The sequence below is a fragment of the Zingiber officinale genome, chromosome 8B, assembly GCF_018446385.1.
Source record: "Zingiber officinale cultivar Zhangliang chromosome 8B, Zo_v1.1, whole genome shotgun sequence".
Taxonomy (NCBI): Eukaryota; Viridiplantae; Streptophyta; class Magnoliopsida; order Zingiberales; family Zingiberaceae; genus Zingiber; species Zingiber officinale.
The window spans coordinates 2693618-2713109 of record NC_056001.1 but is presented as its reverse complement, the minus strand read 5'-3'; the positions used below and the strand labels follow the sequence as shown (position 1 = coordinate 2713109).

Genomic DNA, 19492 nt, shown 5'->3' with positions numbered 1-19492 from the left:
TTACAAAAGTTTAAAACTTATTTACAAAACTATATATTACATTCAACTCTTTTATTGACTTTCTGCATGTTATGCTTGACTTTCGGCATGTTATGCTATGCTCATGAGCTTCACTTATATATTTTAATATATGATAAAGAAGGAGAGTATAAATTAAATTAAGAAAATCAAAACTTTCTAATCTCCATATTATGTATTTTTTAATTTAATGCATACTCTTTTATTTAATCAGAAAAGACTTTATTTTTCTAACTTTAATATAAATTATCGTTATATAAAAAAAAATATATTGTTAGTACAATTTACACTAATAATTAAACTCATATTTTAATTTTAATGTATGACAAAGATTAAAATTAGATCGTATGTTTTCTAATGTGGTTAAACAAGTGTGTAGACGAACTGACTTGGCACGAAATGCCATCAATTGAATGACATTATCTGAAACTCTTTCATAGTTCACCATGTTACAATATTCAAGAAATACTTCAAAGTGCAAGTATGAGTTCTTTTAAATTTCTCCGCCAAATTTGTGACCTTGTATCATGAAAAATAATTCTGAGTCTAGTTGAAAACTTTTCACTTCGATATGAGGTTGTACAATAGGAGACATTAATTTTACATAAATGAGTGTGGAAAATTTTCTTAAAGGTCTGCTTGACACTGCTTGACATGTCAATGCTCATTGTATCTCAAAATAAAATTATTAGAAGGAACAAGAAAGTAAATGCAGAATTAAAATAAGAAAGAAAAGAAAAATGTCTAATGTAACTCAAACTATTAGAAAACAAAAGTGCAGAATTCAAATTGCAAGAAATAAAAATGCAAAAAAAAAAACAAACAAGAAAATAAAAAATATATAAATAAGTCTAGAGTAATTAAATTACTAGTCAACTAATGTTAATCAAAATAATCCTCGACAACTGCGCCAAAAAACTTGATGTCATAAATCCATAAGTGTACGGGAGTATCATCAAGTAATAATAAAATCAAATCCACAGGGACTATTAATTAAGCATTAGCTAAGTTCGTAAAGCAAGTTATCTAAACGACCATGGGAGTGTGTGGTCAAAAGAACAAGAGATATGAGAGAAAGAGGGAGAGAGTGAGAACGCCGAGCACAGGAGAATTGAGGGATTGATAGAGAAGAGAGCCGAATCAGAGGAGTGAATGAAGGGTGAAGTGATTCTAGGACTTCGGTTTCACCCAATTGATCGTAAACATCTAGTCTATATTTGATCTCCTATCCTCAATGGATAGTTATGTAGATAGATCATCCTATGATATTCGATGTGAACTTTTACTTTTACAATAGCGTATCAACCCTAATCATTGTTTGCAATGAATTAGGTTTGATCTATTAAGCTCTATAACAGCCTAGGACTCATCGCGACAAATCAGGTTGCACTTTCTTATCCGACTCTTTGCGTCTCATTGTTCTATGGATTGAAGGGTCTAGTTTTCCTTTTAGTTTATTCCCAAGAGATACGAATATCGTGATTTTAGCATTGAGATCATGTTATATTTATGTAGGTAGATCATCCTATGATATATGATGTGAACTTTTACATTTACAAGGGTGTATTAACCCTAATTATTATTTGCAATGAATTAGGTTTGATCCATTAAGATTTATAACGACCTAGGGCTCCTTGCGACAAACCAGGTTGCACTTTCATATCCGACTCTTCGCGTCTTAGTGTTCTATGTGTATTGAAGGGTCTCTCCTTTCAGTTTATTCCCAAACCCTTATGAGATACAAATCTCATACTTTTGGTATTGAGATTGTGTTCATACGGTAGATCCGGACCATAAACATACATTTCATCAAACAAGAAACATGTAAATATATAGATTAACCAAAAAGATGTTCACATAATAAAAGGGATACTCCCTACATCCTAGAATCAAGAGAACTGCTTTATTAAAAGGAAATTACAAACCAAAGGTACAATATAAAACATTCTTACAATCCAAATGTGTGAGAGAGAAGAAGAAATACTTATCAAGAAGATTTTCGATGTCTTCGGAGTGGCTCCATTGCGCCGAAGGTGGAATAATCATCGAAGTGGATGAAGATAAGAGCTTGAGGGTTTCCCTAAGAGGGGAAAAACCTCTCCTAAGGAGGGGGATGAAGCCCCCTGGTTTAAGAGTGGTAAAACAAGGGTTTGCTCGACCCTTTTATTCCTGCTCCCAAGTTGTCCAGATCTATAGAATTACTTGGCTCCACCAAAACTGGTTTTTCGACCCTTAAACCTAATTTTCTTGAGTTGGACCCTGAATTAAAGTATTAGATCTTAAAATTATCTACATTTTCATATGTGGTTTGACCCCTGGCTCTAAAAATACTGAATGTTATGGCCATTTGAAGTTCAGTCTATAGTTTGAGTCGAGCAGGGTAGATCTACTAGATTTATAGGGCTCTACCAAACTAGCTTTTTTTTACCATTAGATCTAGTTTTTTCGAGTTAGACCCTAAAAAAAAGTTGTAGATATTGAAGTTATTTACATTTTGATATTTGGTTCGACCCATAACTCAAATCAAACAAAAAGTTATGGTCATTCGAAATTTGATTTGTAGTGCATGCAGAGGCTCGCCACAGTCTGTGGCCCCCACCATAGGCACCCATGTTTGGATCGGGAAAACACCCATTTCTACCGCAGGTCATACCTAATAGCATAGTTGCCCGTGGTGAGCTCTGTTGGGAGGTGTTTTGAGATTATTTTGAGCCTATTTTCTTCTGTATGAACACATTTATGTCACGAGACATTGCCAAAACATGTTCCTTGATTAAAACTTCATTTTGATGGACTTTTGAATCCTTTTTCTTCGTGGGTACTTCGTGTGTTCAACTCCTTGCTCCACTCCACTTTCAATGCTCTATTTTAGCTCTAAATTCATGTCCTATCAATAAAAACATGCAAATAACAGTTCTCCAAAATAAAAATAATAAAAAGAAGCACACAAAGATGAAAACATGAAATATATGCATATAAAATGGGATAGGATACGTGTCAAACTATGATAAAAAATCTATATGAAATACACACATCACTTACCATTCACAGACTTGTCTCCTCGATCTTTGATGTCTTAACTCATCAGGACTTCATGCCAGATTCTCATCTAGACTTCAGTCAGTTGTCTAGTTCTACTGATCAGACTAGACTTTCTGCCAGTTATCTAGTCCTCTTGACCTAACCGGACTTTCTGCCAATTATCTGGTCCTGCTGACTTAACTGAATTTCCTGCTAATTATCTAGTCCTCTTGACCTAAATGGACTTCAGTCTGGTGTCTGGTACTCTAGATCCATTAAGTCAATTCGTCTACACACTTTTTAACCACATTAGAAAACATATGATCTAACTTTAACATTTGTTATACATCAAAATTTGAGTTTAATTATTAGTGTAAATTACACTAATAACAAGAAATACAGTGAGTATTGCTATAAATAGTTTGTTAAAAGATGAAGTTATAGGAGTAGTTAGAAAAAGGAATAGAATTATAGCTCTTAAGATGGTAGTGACTAAAGAAACTATGAACGTAATTAACTTATATACACCTTAAGTAGGATTAGATTAAACTATCAAATCAAAGTTTTGGGATAACCTAGATGAAGTATTACTAAACATTCTTTCAAATAAAATGATTTTATTAAGAGACAATCTAAATAAGCATATTAGAGTAAAAAATAAAGAATATGAAGGGGGTACATGAGGGTTATGAGTTTGAAATGCGAAATAAAGAAGGAAAAACTATATTAGATTTTATGATAGAATATGACATTATATTAATTAATATATTTTTTTAAAAAAAGAGAAAAATACTTGCTCATGTTCAAAACTGAAAATAATAAATAATCAATTTATTTTCTTATGGTTAGGAAGAGGGATAGAAAAATTTATAAAGATTGCAGGGTCATCCATAGAGAAAATCTAACTATCCAATATTGGTTAGTAGTGTTGGATATATGTCTCAAGCATATTATCAATAGAAGAAAAATATACATGACTCCTACAATTAAATATTATAAGTTAAAGGATGAAAAATAATACATATTTAAGGAGAATATAGGAGTACAAATATTAAGTGAAATATACATTAACTCTAATACGACATGAGATAAGATGATATCAAAGTTGAAAATAGTAGCTAAGAGTATTTTCAGTGAGTTAAAGGGATATATACTACAAAGTAAGGAATTTTTGTAGTGGAATGAGAAAATACAAGAGAAAGTGAAGAAAAAAACGAATAACTTATAAGGAATTATATATTTGTAAGAACGAGAAAAACTTAAAAAGAATATACAATAGTTAAGAAATAGGCTAAGAAAGTAGTAAATGAAGTAAAAATTGAAACTTTTGAACAATTATTTTAAAAATTGGATACAAAAGAAAGGAAAAGAAACATTTATAGAATAGATAAATTGAGAGAAAGGAAGACAAGAGATCTTATCCAAATAAAATGTATTAAAGATGAATACGATATGGTCCTAGTAAATGATAGAGAAATAAAAGAGTGTGGAAAATATATTTTCATCGACTTTTTAATGAAAGTTTAGATGATCAACTTAACTTAGGTAATTTAAGTAAGTCAAATGAGTATAGAAATTTAAATTTTTTATCATACATTCAAATTTTAAAAGTAGAATAAGCTTTAAATGGAAGAGGAGCCTTGGTGCAACGATAAAGTTGTTGCCATATGACCAAAAGATCACAGGTTTAAATCCAGAAAATAGCCTCTTGCAAAAAGTAGGGTAAGACTGCGTACAATGGATCCTTCCTCAGAACCCCGCATAGCGGGAGCTTCGTGCATCGGGCTGCCCTTAATAAGCTTTAAATGTGATGTACAATAGAAAAGCTCTTAAACTAGATAATATTTTGATAAAGATATGGAAGTGCCTAGAGAAATAAAATATTGAATGACTTATAAAATTATTTAACATGATATTGAAAATGAAAAAAATGTCTAATCAATGGTGGATAAGTACTCTAGTTGCCTCATATAAAAACAAGGGAGATATACAAAATTGTGCAAATTATAAGAGTATTAAACTAATGAGTCATGCCATAAAATTTTCGAAAAGAGTAATAGAAAAAAAAATTAAGGAAGGAGACCATGATGACCAAAATCAATTTAGATTCATACCTAAAAGGTCAACAATAGAAGTTATATATCTCTTCAGGCAATAAATTGAAAAGTACTGCGAGCAAAAATAAGATTTACACATGATACTCATTGATTTAGAAAAAACTTATGATAGAGTCCCAAGAGTAATTATATGAAGAATTAAAAAAAAAGTTGTTAGTGTAGTATATATTGAACTAATTAAGAATATATATGAGGATGTAACAACCAAAGTGAAGATTTCAAGCGGATTAACTGAAACATTTCTAATAAAGATAGGATTACATCAAAGATCGACTCTAAATCCTTATTTGTTTTACACTAATTATAAATGAACTCACTAGACACATTCAAGATAGTACCGTGTATGTTGTTTGTAGATGATATTATTTTGGTAGATGAGACACGTGAAGGAGTAAATGCTAAATTAGAATCTTGATGGGAAACACTAGAAGTGAAAGGTTTTAACCTTACTAGAGTAAATATATAATATATAGTATTTAAGTTTAACAATATTAAACGTAATGAGATAATTGTTAAGATAGGAAATATCAAGTTATCTGGAACTGAGAGGTTTAAATATTTAATATTATTTTTTACAAAATAATAGAGGGATTGAGAGAGATGTTTTACTTAAAAAAGGTAGATCCATTATCTAAATTGTTGGGACTGAAGGATGTCCACATATTGTCCACTTTGGGCTTACACTCTCATGGTTTTGCTCTTGGGCTCTACCCAAAAAACTGTTGGTTGCTACTCGGAAAACCTAGAGGTTCCACTGTACAAAAATTTTGTACAAAGGTCTGAACCTTTTCCTAGCTACCATGTGTTCTTTTAAATTAAATTTTGGATCGCCTGCGGAACTTAACACGTTTGATCCAAAACTTAATCTATTTGTTCTTTTAGGTTTAGACTTGGATCTCCTGCGGAACTTAACACGTTCGACCCAAATCACCTTAAGTTATAAATTCCATTAAATATTAATTTCCATAATTGGTTCCCAGTACTGACGTGGCGAGGCACATGACCTTCTTGGATATGGGAGCAACCACCACCGACTAGACAAAACCTTTTATGGAAAGCTAATATTTAATTTCCTAAAATAACTTTAGGTTAACCGAAAAGAACAATCAAATCACAAGGAAAAGAAAAACAAAAGAACACTATATCGAAAATAAATTCGAAATACTAGAATCGTATGCCTCTTGTATTTAGTATTATTTCCAAAAATAACTAGTATGATGCGGAAAGAAAAATACTAGTTATACCTTTTAAAAAAACCTCTTGATCTTCTACCGTATTCCTCTTCTAACCTCGGACGTTGTGTGGGCAACGATCTTCCGAGATGAGAACCACCAAGCACCTTCTTCTTCCTTGTAAGTTTCGGCCATCAAAACTTCTTCTAGGATGAAGAGGTTCGGCCACCACCACCATGCTCCAAGGGATGCTAGAAAAGAGGCTTCTTTTCTCTCCTTCTTCTCCTTCTTAGATCCGGCCACCAAAGCTATCTCCACCATGAGAGAGTTTCGGCCACACAAAGGAGAGGAGAGAAAAGAAAGGGCCGGCCATACCCAAAGAAGAAAAGAGGGAGAAAAATAATAGAGACGTTTACCTTGAAGCCTCCTCTACCCCCTCTTTTATAATCCTTGGTCTTGGCAAATAAGGAAAATTTAATAAAAACTTCCTTAATTCTTTTGCCATTGAAAAGGAAAATTTATTTAATTAAAAATAATTTTATTTTCATCATGTTAATGGCCGGCCACCTTAATCCCTTTAATCAAGGAAATTTTAATTCACACAAGAATTAAAACTTCCTAATTTGCTTCCGGAAATTTATAAAAAATTCTCAAATAATTTTTCCCTTCATGGTGGTTAATAAAAAGGAAATTTTATAAATTAAAATATTTCTTTTAAACATGTGGATAAAAAGAAAGTTATCTCTAAAAAATTAAAATATCTTTTAATCTACAAATAAGGAAAGATATCAAATCTTTTCTTAATCTTTTGTAGAAACTTATAAAAGAGAATATTTAATTTTAAACTTTCTTTTAAATCATGAACATGATTAAAATTGAAAGTTTACTTAAAATTTAAAATCCTCCTTTAATCAACAAATAAGGAAAGATTTCAAATTTTAAACTCTCTTTTAAACATGTAGATGATTTACAAATAAGGAAAGTTTTTACCAAAAATTAAAACCATCCTTTTAAACTACAAATAAGGAAAGAGATTAATCTCTTCTCTTAATCTTTTGTAGAAAGTTATAAAAGGAAATTTTAATTTTTAAACTCTCTTTAAAATCATGATATCCACATAAGAAATAATTTTAATAAAAATCCTTTTTAATATTCTAGTGGCCGGCCACCTAAGCTTGGGACCCAAGCTTTAGCCGACCACCTACATGACTCATCGACTTGGTCTTGGCCGGCCCTAGCTTGGTTCCAAGCTAGCTTGGCTGGCCCCATTGGATGGGTAAGAAGGTGGGTATGCGGTGGGTATAAATCTCTATATACTAGAGGCTACGATAGGGACCAAGAGGAGGAATTGGTTTTGGTCTCCCGATGAAATTAAGCATCCCGTGTTCGCCCCGAACACACAACTTAATTTCATCAATAATAATTCATTCCACTAAAGAACTATTATTGAACTACCGCACCAATCCCAAATTACATTTTGGGCTCCTTCTTATTATGAGTGTGTTAGTCTCCCTGTGTTTAAGATAACAAATGTCCACTAATTAAGTAAGTTACTGACAACTCACTTAATTAATATCTAGCTCCAAGAGTAGTACCACTCAACTTCATCGTCATGTCGGACTAAGTCCACCTGCAGGGTTTAACATGACAATCCTTATGAGCTCCTCTTGGGGACATTCTCAACCTAGATCACTAGGACACAGTTTCCTTCTATAATCAACAACACACACTATAAGTGATATCATTTCCCAACTTATCGGGCTTATTGATTCATCGAACTAAATCTCACCCATTGATAAATTAAAGAAATAAATATCAAATATATGTGCTTGTTATTATATTAGGATTAAGAGCACACACTTCCATAATAACTGAGGTCTTTGTTTCTTTATAAAGTTAGTATAAAAGAAACGACCTCTAATGGTCCTACTCAATACACTCTAAGTGTACTAGTGTAATTATATAGTTAAGATAAACTAATACCTAATTACACTACGACCTTCCAATGGTTTGTTCCTTTCCATTATGGTCGTGAGCTACTGTTTATAATTTATAAGGTACTGATAACATGATCCTCTGTGTGTGACACCACACACCATGTTATCTACAATATAAATTAATTGAACAACTTCATTTATCATAAATGTAGACATTTGACCAATGTGATTCTTATTTCTAGATAAATATTTATACCAAAAGCTAGGCTTTTAGTATACACTCTAACAATCTCCCACTTATACTAAAAGACTAAGCTGTCATATCTGCTGTCATACATCTGATTCCCAACCCTTCAACATGTCCATCAAAAGCTCTCGCCTTAAGAACCTTAGTGAAAAGATCTATAGGTCATCATCTGATGCATTCTAGGCAGCAACAACTTCTCCTCGTTTATACGATTTCTCGTATTGGGTGGTACTTGCGCTCTATTGTGTTTACTTGCCTTTATAGACTTATGGTTTCTTCGAGTTTGCTACTGCACCAATATTATTACAATAAATTGTAATAATCTTTGGACAAACCAGAAATCATATCTAAGTCTATCTTGAGGTTATTGATCATTCAGCTTTTATGGCTACCTCAGAGGCTTTCCATATACTAAACTTCTATGGTGGAGTCCAGAAAAACACCTATGCTTATCACTCTTCCATAGTTATGACTTTACCTCCTAAAGTAAACACAAAACCCCGAGGTTGACTTATTATTATCCCTATCCGATTGGAAGTCAAAATCCATGCAACCCACAAGGACCAAATTAACTGCCTTGTAAGCTAGCATATATTCTCTAGTGCCTCTAAGGTACTTCAATATATGCTTTACTGCAATCCACTATCTTTGTCCAGGGTTACTTTGATATCTCCTAACTATGCCCTTGGCAAAACAGATTTCTGATCTCGTGCATAGCATACATTAGGCTTCCGACAGCCGAAGCATAAAGAACTTTCTTTATTTCCTTTATCTCCTTTGATGTCTACAGAGACATATCTTTAGATAAAGTTACTCCATCCTGAAAAGTTAAGAAACCTTTCTTGGAGTTTTGCATGCTTAAAACGAGCAAGGATTTATATGAAGCTTGGGATAAGTAAAATATTCTTTTCTTGCGATCACTTATTACTTTGATCTCAAGAATATATACATTCTCCCAAGTCCTTTATATCGAATTATTTGGACAACCATACCATTACTTCTGACAACATTTTGATATTGTTTCCAACTACAAAAAATATTATCTACGTATAGTACAAGAAATACCACCACGCTTCCATCACACCTTTTGTATACACAAGACTTATCCGATTACTAAATCCATAGACTTTGATAAACCAGATGTTCTAAGACCTTGAAGCTTTGCCTCAGTCCATAGACTGATTGAGCTTGCACACAAGATGCTCTTAGCCCTTTGCAATGAACCCTTCTAGTTGCTTTATATGGATGCTTTCTTCAAGACTTCCATTAAGGAATGCTGTCTTGACATCCACTTGCCAAATAGATAAAAGAATCCGGATAGACTTAAGCATGACTACCAGTGAAAAAGTTTCCTTTTTCATCAAGCCTTGCTTTGAAAGTTATTACCTTCCTGTCTATCCCTCTTTCCCTATTATAGACCTTTTTACACCCAACGGTTTTTACACCATTTGGTGATTCTACAAGCTTCCAGATTTTATTAGAATACATATATTCTAATTCTGTTATTTATTACTCTTTGCCAAGATGCTGCATCTTTATCTTGGAGTGCTTTCATTATATGACCGGAGATCAGGTTCATGTCCTCCAGGGATCGAGTCCAAAAACTCTCCCAAAACATGAACCTATTTAGGTTGCCTAACAACTCTCCCACTACAACAAGGCACTTTCTGTAATTGTGTATCATTTGTGATACGTGTTGCAGTTTCCTTGTGGTATCTCATCTTGTACAGTTGGTACTAGATTAGACATATCTTTTATTATTTCCTTAAGAACAAATTTTCTTATGGGCACATAGTTTATTACATAGTCCTTTTCTAAAAAACGGTCATTGATGCTAACAATGACCTTCTGATTTTTAAGACTATAAACCTACTTTCATTTCTCTAGGATAACCCACAAACAAGTGAGTTTCGTCCAATTTTTTTTATTCTGCCTATTTTCCGCATTAGTAATTTAGCTGCAGTTAGCAAAGAAACTGTAGAGAGTCCGCCTTGCAGTTACAGTATAAGTTCGGTCGTTACAGTATATCCTTAAAATGATTTTGGTAATATTCTAAATAACTCATCAATCTACTTATTTCCATAAGAGTCCTATACTTTCCTTTTTCTACACCATTCTGTTGGGGTGTACCAGGTGCAGTTAGTTGGGATTGAATCCCTACTTTTGATAAGTGACTCCTAAATTCTCCTAAGAGGTACTTGCCACTACGATCTTACCATAGTGACTTTTACTTTAACATTTCTCCGCATCAGCCTTGTACTCTTTGAACTAATCAAAGTACTTAGTCTTGCGGTACATTAAGTAAATTTATTTGTATCTTGAATAGTTGTCTATAAAATAGACAAAATATTCAATACTACCTCTTGTCTGGATAGTCATAGGATCACACAAATCAGAATGAACCGATTTCAACATATCTTTGACTCCATACCCCTTGGACTTAAAAACTTCTTGGTTATTTTCCTTCCAAGTAAGACTCGCAGGTTGGAAAGATTTCCTCTACCAATGAACCCAAAAGTTCATCAGCTACCAATGAATCCTACTCAAGTATAACCTAGCTTTAGATGCCAAAGATATAATTGGTTCATTTCCGAAGGTTGCTTTCTCTTAAAATTAGAAGATGTGTTACTAATTTCCATTTGTTGCATCGTGCGAGTTATTGGATTATAAATTGTCAACCATCATACCAGAATAGATAACTTCCCTATTTTTCTTGATAACAACTTTGTTATCAAAATAGACACAATATCTATAATAGTTTAGAAACTGAAATCAGGTTCTTTCTAAACTTGGTACGTAAAGACAATTACTTAAAATCCATATTTTATTCTTATCAAAGGATAAACATCTCCCACTGCAACAGCTACCACTTTTACAGTAGTGCCCATGTGGACGGTGATTTACCTTTCATTTAGTTGTCGGGTTTCCTGGAACCCTGCAATGAATTGCAGACATGATTAATGACATCTTGTATCTACACTCCAGGTTCTGGTAGATAACACCACTAGACATGTTTCAACTAATGAATTAAATACACCTAAATTGTTCTTAGTTCTAAGAAGACACTACCTTAATGTCCAAGTCCTATTTCCAATCATTACAATTGGGACTACTAAGTCTTTTCTATAGTATGACTACTAGAATTGACAAACATCCTAAGAATCACAAAAATATTTGGTCAAGATCAACTCCTTAAAATCTCCATGAATTTTGTGTATACAAAATCGAAGAGGAGATTTTATTCATTAATTTTATTATCTCGTCAACTTTACTTTATGACGAATAAAATTAATAGTTGATCTGTCTTTGATCAAATATTTGGTCAAAACTCTTTGAATTTAAAATAACATTGATTCCTCAAACAATATTATTTAAATTCACCAACACCTCAAACACCGTGAATTTTGCATGCCACGTTAGTGTGGACGTATACAAATTCATCATTTGTAAGAGGAGGGTTTTACCCATTGACTATCTTGTCAATATAACTTTTTGACAAATAAAATTACCTCAAACATCATGAATCTTGTATGCCACGTTAGTGTGGACGTATACAAATTCAAACATTTATAAGAGGGGTTTATTAATTTTATTATGTCGCCAATCTAGTTTTATGACAAATCAATAGTTGGTTTTCCTTTGGTCACACAAGTGATAGTAGTGACTCCGTTGGGGAGGATACTATTAAATGTGTCTAAGTGTATATCATTACTTGACACTAAGTCCATTAATAAGATTATGCCCCTTCCGTTGGGGAAGATCACACGCTCTTAATTAACTTCCTATAGTCATCCAAAAATGAAAGTCTGTTCTAGTGATCCACAAACAAGCTCATCCGTTATGGAGGAAGGCACTCAGAGCCAACGCGTAAGCTTGTTTGCATCACTTACAAACCAGTAATGGAGACCATGAGATTTACTTAAAAATTCCTCTCCCACTTAGTTATTTATAAATGAGGAATTTTAACTATGCTAGCCTACTAAATATGTAAACCAACATGCACACACAGCACAATATAAAAGCAATAAATAGAAAATCTAATTTTCAACTATTATGACTTTTATCTCTAGTTGTCCTCCGTGTGTTGCCAACCCTAGCTGCTGCCATCTTTGGCCACCGCCACCGGGTCTAGTTGTTGCATCCATCTCGCTCCTTGTTCCGCTGCGCCTCTGGTCCTCAAAAGGTTCCACGCCTTGCAAGACTCGATCCGCGACATAAATAGAATTTTACATTTTTCGATCCTATATTCCTCGAAGGAATGTACATGTATCTAGATCAAAAAATAAAATTCTAATAAAACTAAATACAGTTCCTGCTGTATTTTATAATACAATCATACACACACAATAAAATGCCCTTGACATGTCCAAGGGTCCAATCACACACATAATAACTATAAGCCATAATAGTTGGATCCTGCATCCATAAAGTTAGCACATCCTACTATTAACCTGCCTAAATTATGTATGACATGTGCATAATTAAACTAATACCAAATACACAGAGGCAATACCCTAGCTCTGATACCAATTGTTGGTTGCTACTCGAAAAACCTAGAGGTTCCACTGTACAAAAATTTTGTACAAAGGTCTGAACCTTTTCCTAGCTACCATGTGTTCTTTTAAATTAAATTTTGGATTGTCTGCGGAACTTAACACGTTTGATCCAAAACTTAATCTATTTGTTCTTTTAGGTTTAGACTTGGATCTCCTGCGGAACTTAACACGTTCGACCCAAATCACCTTAAGTTATAAATTCCATTAAATATTAATTTTCATAATTGGTTCCCAGTACTGACGTGGCGAGGCACATGGCCTTCTTGGATATGGGAGCAACCACCACCGACTAGACAAAACCTTTTATGGAAAGCTAATATTTAATTTCCTAAAATAACTTTAGGTTAACCGAAAAGAACAATCAAATCACAAGGAAAAGAAAAACAAAAGAACACTATATCGAAAACAAATTCGAAATACTAGAATCGTATGCCTCTTGTATTTAGTATTATTTCCAAAAATAACTAGTATGATGCGGAAAGAAAAATACTAGTTATACCTTTTAGAAAAACCTCTTGATCTTCTACCGTATTCCTCTTCTAACCTCGGACGTTGTGTGGGCAACGATCTTCCGAGATGAGAACCACCAAGCACCTTCTTCTTCCTTGTAAGTTTCGGCCATCAAAACTTCTTCTAGGATGAAGAGGTTCGGCCACCACCACCATGCTCCAAGGGATGCTAGAAAAGAGGCTTCTTTTCTCTCCTTCTTCTCCTTCTTAGATCCGGCCACCAAAGCTATCTCCACCATGAGAGAGTTTCGGCCACACAAAGGAGAGGAGAGAAAAGAAAGGGCCGGCCATACCCAAAGAAGAAAAGAGGGAGAAAAATAATAGAGACGTTTACCTTGAAGCCTCCTCTACCCCCTCTTTTATAATCCTTGGTCTTGGCAAATAAGGAAAATTTAATAAAAACTTCCTTAATTCTTTTTCCATTGAAAAGGAAAATTTATTTAATTAAAAATAATTTTATTTTCATCATGTTAATGGCCGGCCACCTTAATCCCTTTAATCAAGGAAATTTTAATTCACACAAGAATTAAAACTTCCTAATTTGCTTCCGGAAATTTATAAAAATTTCTCAAATAATTTTTCCCTTCATGGTGGTTAATAAAAAGGAAATTTTATAAATTAAAATATTTCTTTTAAACATGTGGATAAAAAGAAAGTTATCTCTAAAAATTAAAATATCTTTTAATCTACAAATAAGGAAAGATATCAAATCTTTTCTTAATCTTTTGTAGAAACTTATAAAAGAGAATATTTAATTTTAAACTCTCTTTTAAATCATGAACATGATTAAAATTGAAAGTTTTCTTAAAATTTAAAATCCTCCTTTAATCAACAAATAAGGAAAGATTTCAAATTTTAAACTCTCTTTTAAACATGTAGATGATTTACAAATAAGGAAAGTTTTTACCAAAAATTAAAACCATCCTTTTAAACTACAAATAAGGAAAGAGATTAATCTCTTCTCTTAATCTTTTGTAGAAAGTTATAAAAGGAAATTTTTAATTTTTAAACTTTCTTTTAAAATCATGATATCCACATAAGAAATAATTTTAATAAAAATCCTTTTTAATATTCTAGTGGCCGGCCACCCAAGCTTGGGACCCAAGCTTTGGTCGCCCACCTACATGGCTCATCCACTTGGTCTTGGCCGGCCCTAGCTTGGGTTCCAAGCTAGCTTGGCCGGCCCCATTGGATGGGTAAGAAGGTGGGTATGCGGTGGGTATAAATCTCTATATACTAGAGGCTACGATAGGGACCGAGAGGAGGAATTGGTTTTGGTCTTCCGATGAAATTAAGCATCCCGGGTTCGCCAACACACAACTTAATTTCATCAATAATAATTCATTCCACTAAAGAACTATTATTGAACTACCGTACCAATCCCAAATTACATTTTGGGCTCCTTCTTATTATGAGTGTGTTAGTCTCCCTGTGTTTACGATAACAAATGTCCACTAATTAAGTAAGTTACTGACAACTCACTTAATTAATATCTAGCTCCAAGAGTAGTACCACTCAACTTCATCGTCATGTCGGACTAAGTCCACCTGCAGGGTTTAACATGACAATCCTTATGAGCTCCTCTTGGGGACATTCTCAACCTAGATCACTAGGACAGTTTCCTTCTATAATCAACAACACACACTATAAGTGATATCATTTCCCAACTTATCGGGCTTATTGATTCATCGAACTAATCTCACCCATTGATAAATTAAAGAAATAAATATCAAATATATGTGCTTGTTATTATATTAGGATTAAGAGCACACACTTCCATAATAACTGAGGTCTTTGTTTCTTTATAAAGTTAATATAAAAGAAACGACCTCTAATGGTCCTACTCAATACACTCTAAGTGTACTAGTGTAATTATATAGTTAAGATAAACTAATACCTAATTACACTACGACCTTCCAATGGTTTGTTCCTTTCCATTATGGTCGTGAGCTACTGTTTATAATTTATAAGGTACTGATAACATGATCCTCTGTATGTGACACCACACACCATGCTATCTACAGTATAAATTAATTGAACAACTTCATTTATCATAAATGTAGACATTTGACCAATGTGATTCTTATTTCTAGATAAATGTTTATACCAAAAGCTAGGCTTTTAGTATACACTCTAACAAAAACCTCATACACTACAACAAAAATGTTAAAAGACAACACCCCTACGACAACGGTTTTAAGAGAAAGCGTTGCGTATGCACTCAAAGACAATGGTTTTTGCCAAAATCGTTGTCTTTGAACTCCCCATTAAATATAAAAGACAACGGTTTTGTGAAAACTGTTGTCATTGAGCAACTTCTTTTTAAAACAACAACACTTTTTACAACGGTTTTATAAACCGTTGTCTTTAAGCGCGTTTTTAGGGGCTACGACAACAGTTTTGATAAAACCGTTGTCTTTGACTTTATTCGTTTCGTCATTTTCCCCCTGCAGTTTTGCTTTCCCTCTCTCCGAAAATCTTTTTAGCGCCGTGTTTCCCCTTCGCATTCTCGAACCCTAAGAAATTTTCCATTCCCTCTCCCTTTCCCATCCCCCCACTTCGCTCTCTCTATGTTCCATGGTGAGATGTGGACTGCAGTGTAAGAGTTGGAACCCTTGCTCACTGCCTGTCTAGCGATCTTAAGGTCTAAACTTGACACAAGGTGTGGTTTTACTCGCGCTTTGCTCCCATTTTTTGTCTTGTTTCTTGGGTTTCATCCTAGTTCTGCTGATGTCTGGTCTGGGAGGGCTGGATCTGCTTTCCTTGTGCTTCAGTGTTCACGATCCGGGCGTGCAACATTCTTTTTCGGCGTTATTTGTGTTATTTTGGGGCTTGCGACTCGTCTGCCATCAAAAGATGGTATTTTTATGTATTTGGGGTCGATTTATAATTTCCCTTTGTCTTTTTCCCCATATCTTTAGTTTCTCTTGGATTGATGAGATTTTTGGGGTTCCTTTAAAGAGAAAAGATACATTTATGTAATTCCAACTCATGATTGTTAGCATGTTGGCATGGAACTTGTGCCAAGAGCAGCTCCTTTTTCCTCAAGGAGAAGCCTGTGCTATGTGCAGATTATGATAATGTAGTATGTGCTTACATGTACTAATTTACATATTAACATGATTTTATACTCATACCATATAATTTGATAGAGATGCTCATATGGAACTTAACACTCTTCAGGTCATCAGCATGTGTGAAGGTTCAACAACATATGCCTGAAAGCTTGCTGCAGAAGATTGGATAAATGTTGACGCTCTGTTTAATTAATTCTTAATAAGTTGCATAGTTGCATCAACTAGTTGCAAATATGGCTGGCAAGATTTCTTGCAAAATAACAATTATCGGCCGAAGTGGATTTATAAGCTCATTCTCAAATGTATCACATTATACCGGATCAACATTTTGAGAAAGACCATTCGCTTTAAGAAACTATGAAATAATTCATTGTTGTTATTCTGAGTGAAATGTGATCGATATGGTATACTCTAGATTCTCTTTTTTTTTCTTTCATGTTTTTTTTTACAATTAAACTTCTTTTGTAGTCTCCAGTTTAATTAATTAGCTTACTCATAACTAAATTGCTAATTCAAATGGTCATAGATGTATGGTCAGACTACATTTCTGTGCAACCTTTTGACTATGTCGCCATTTGTTTTGATATCATCTTTTCGCTTGTTTATTATTGTTTTGCTTTGGTGATATTTTTCCATGGAATTTTTATGCACTAGTGGCATAACAAGACTAAATGATCGGGCACGCCAAGATGCTGTTGTTCTTCGACTTGGATTTCTTAAGCTTGATGGTATAACATCTTCTTTAGTCTATACTTTATCTGAATATAACAGAGTTTTCACTTGTTCTTTAGAGTTCCTTCAATATTTTTGAAGTGCTAACATTTATGTAATGTGGAAGCTCGTGCAAGGGGGGACACAAGGAAGATTGACCTTGGTGTTAAGGAAAAGGCTGCTCGGTTGAAGCATTTAGCCACTGTATGTTTTCTAGCTTAGCTTTTCCAATTTTAGCCAAAAATCTCTTTTTTATTTGCATGGCTTGATTTATTCATGCATATCTTGAAGGACAGGGCTCAATCTGATCTTAAGAGAGTAGCAGATCAGCATTGGAGTGATGGAGCCTTAGAGGTTTCTCTTTTTCTGTAGTATTTAACAGTAATTATTCAGTTTCTTTAGTCGTGATTTTCTACTTTTTCCTTCATTATTTATTTGGAAAAACCATCATCAAATTTTATTTTGAGTTGTAAAGAAGATCCTCTATATTCAATATTCTGGAATGAAGATTATTGTATTATTTCTCAATCTAAAAGGAAATTTCATTCGGAATGAAACTACAGTGGCTTCATAAGAATGAAGCAATCATCTGGCGAGTGTTTTGAACCAAACTTGATAGGGTAGATGTATTTCACAGCCATTTGAAATCTTTTTTAAATGTGAGGAATGGAAGGGTATTAAATCAGAGTGGAAGAGGGAGGGAAAACACAACATGTAGGCAAAAAAAAAAAAAAAACTGATGACCAGCCTTTATAATTTTAAATTTTTTTTGGAGGAATGGTTACTGAATAAAACTTTAACAAGCTACCAAAGTGTTTGTTGAAATGTGCTACATACTCCATTGTAGATTGCGTCCAAGGAATATATGAAATAGTTTAGTTTTGGTTGCTGAGCTAATATTCTGCTTGTTTTCTCATAATATTGCAAGTTAATTATTGTCCATAATATTATGTGTATATTGGATATCAAGTGTGGATTATAGTTTCTTTTATGAGTTAATGGAAGAAATTATGCGACTGTGTGACTATGGAGTTTGTGGAAGTTGTTATTGATGACCATAACAACCCTGTTAAAGTGTCTTTTGATATATTTATTTTACATCTAATTATAACTGTATAATTTTCTTCAAAACATTTTGAGTTTGACCAGGCCGACTTACGACGAGCTGACTTCATATTTAGACGACGTGCCATGGAAGATGCATACATGGCATTGAAGGTAGAAGATGTACTGCTTTTTTTTCCAACATCGTTGTGGTGTAAGTTTAATCATGTATATTACTTGCATAAGTGTCATATGATTAACTAGTTTAAAAAATGCGGAGTCTAGTTTATATCCCATAAATTTTTTGAAATGATTATAATGTTCATTGTCCTTTGTTCTGTTGTTTTACTATAATTCAGTACACAAGATGCAAGTAATGTGAATAATCTGTCTCTCTTGTGTAGTTTATAAGAAACATTCATGACATGATGGCAAACAAATTTTACCAATTGTAAGTCTTTCACCTCAATATCAAACTTTCTTACATGTAGTGACTCCTGTTAAAATTGTTTCTTGCACACTTTTGTGTTTATATGACATTCATGATCAATCATTCATTTTGTTGAAACAATTCCTTGTAGTCCTTCAAATGAAAGGTCTTTCTCTCTCAAAGATAAAATGAGATTCATTACACTCAAAAAGAATGGGAAAACTCTTGATCTATTTGCAGATGAGGTCACAACAGACCGTATGCCAGCCATTCAGGTGCTTTAATGTGCATACTTTTTTGTTCTATTTTTGTTTATGAATGCTTCATTTCATATGTTATTGTTTGTTTTAGGAAGCTTATTGGACTATGGCATTTGCCTTACTGCCATCTAGTCCATGATTCTAGCACAAGTCTTATGGCTCTGAGAACTATCATCTAACAGTTTTCACTAGGATGTAACTATCTTACAACTATGAGTCTCGAAGCTTCAATGCAGCTATTTGGTGATGCTAAGGCCAAATATCTAAATCCTTATCTATTTCATCCCGGTTTCTCATAAGTGTTCTTGGTGACATCGTACTACTAGTTTTAGTGATGTATAGACACTTCTCCTCAAATGACTAATCCAATTCGAGACTTCTGCTCCATTTGAA

At 33.6% G+C, this 19492-nt stretch overlaps 1 long non-coding RNA gene across 1 annotated transcript; it reads left to right on the top strand.

Moving 5' to 3' along the window:
- Positions 1-18512: 18512 nt before the first annotated feature.
- On the top strand, positions 18513-19030 carry LOC122014802. The gene is made up of 3 exons (XR_006120770.1): positions 18513-18583; positions 18814-18860; positions 18991-19030. It is a non-coding gene; the product is annotated as an uncharacterized LOC122014802 (long non-coding RNA).
- Positions 19031-19492: the final 462 nt, after the last annotated feature.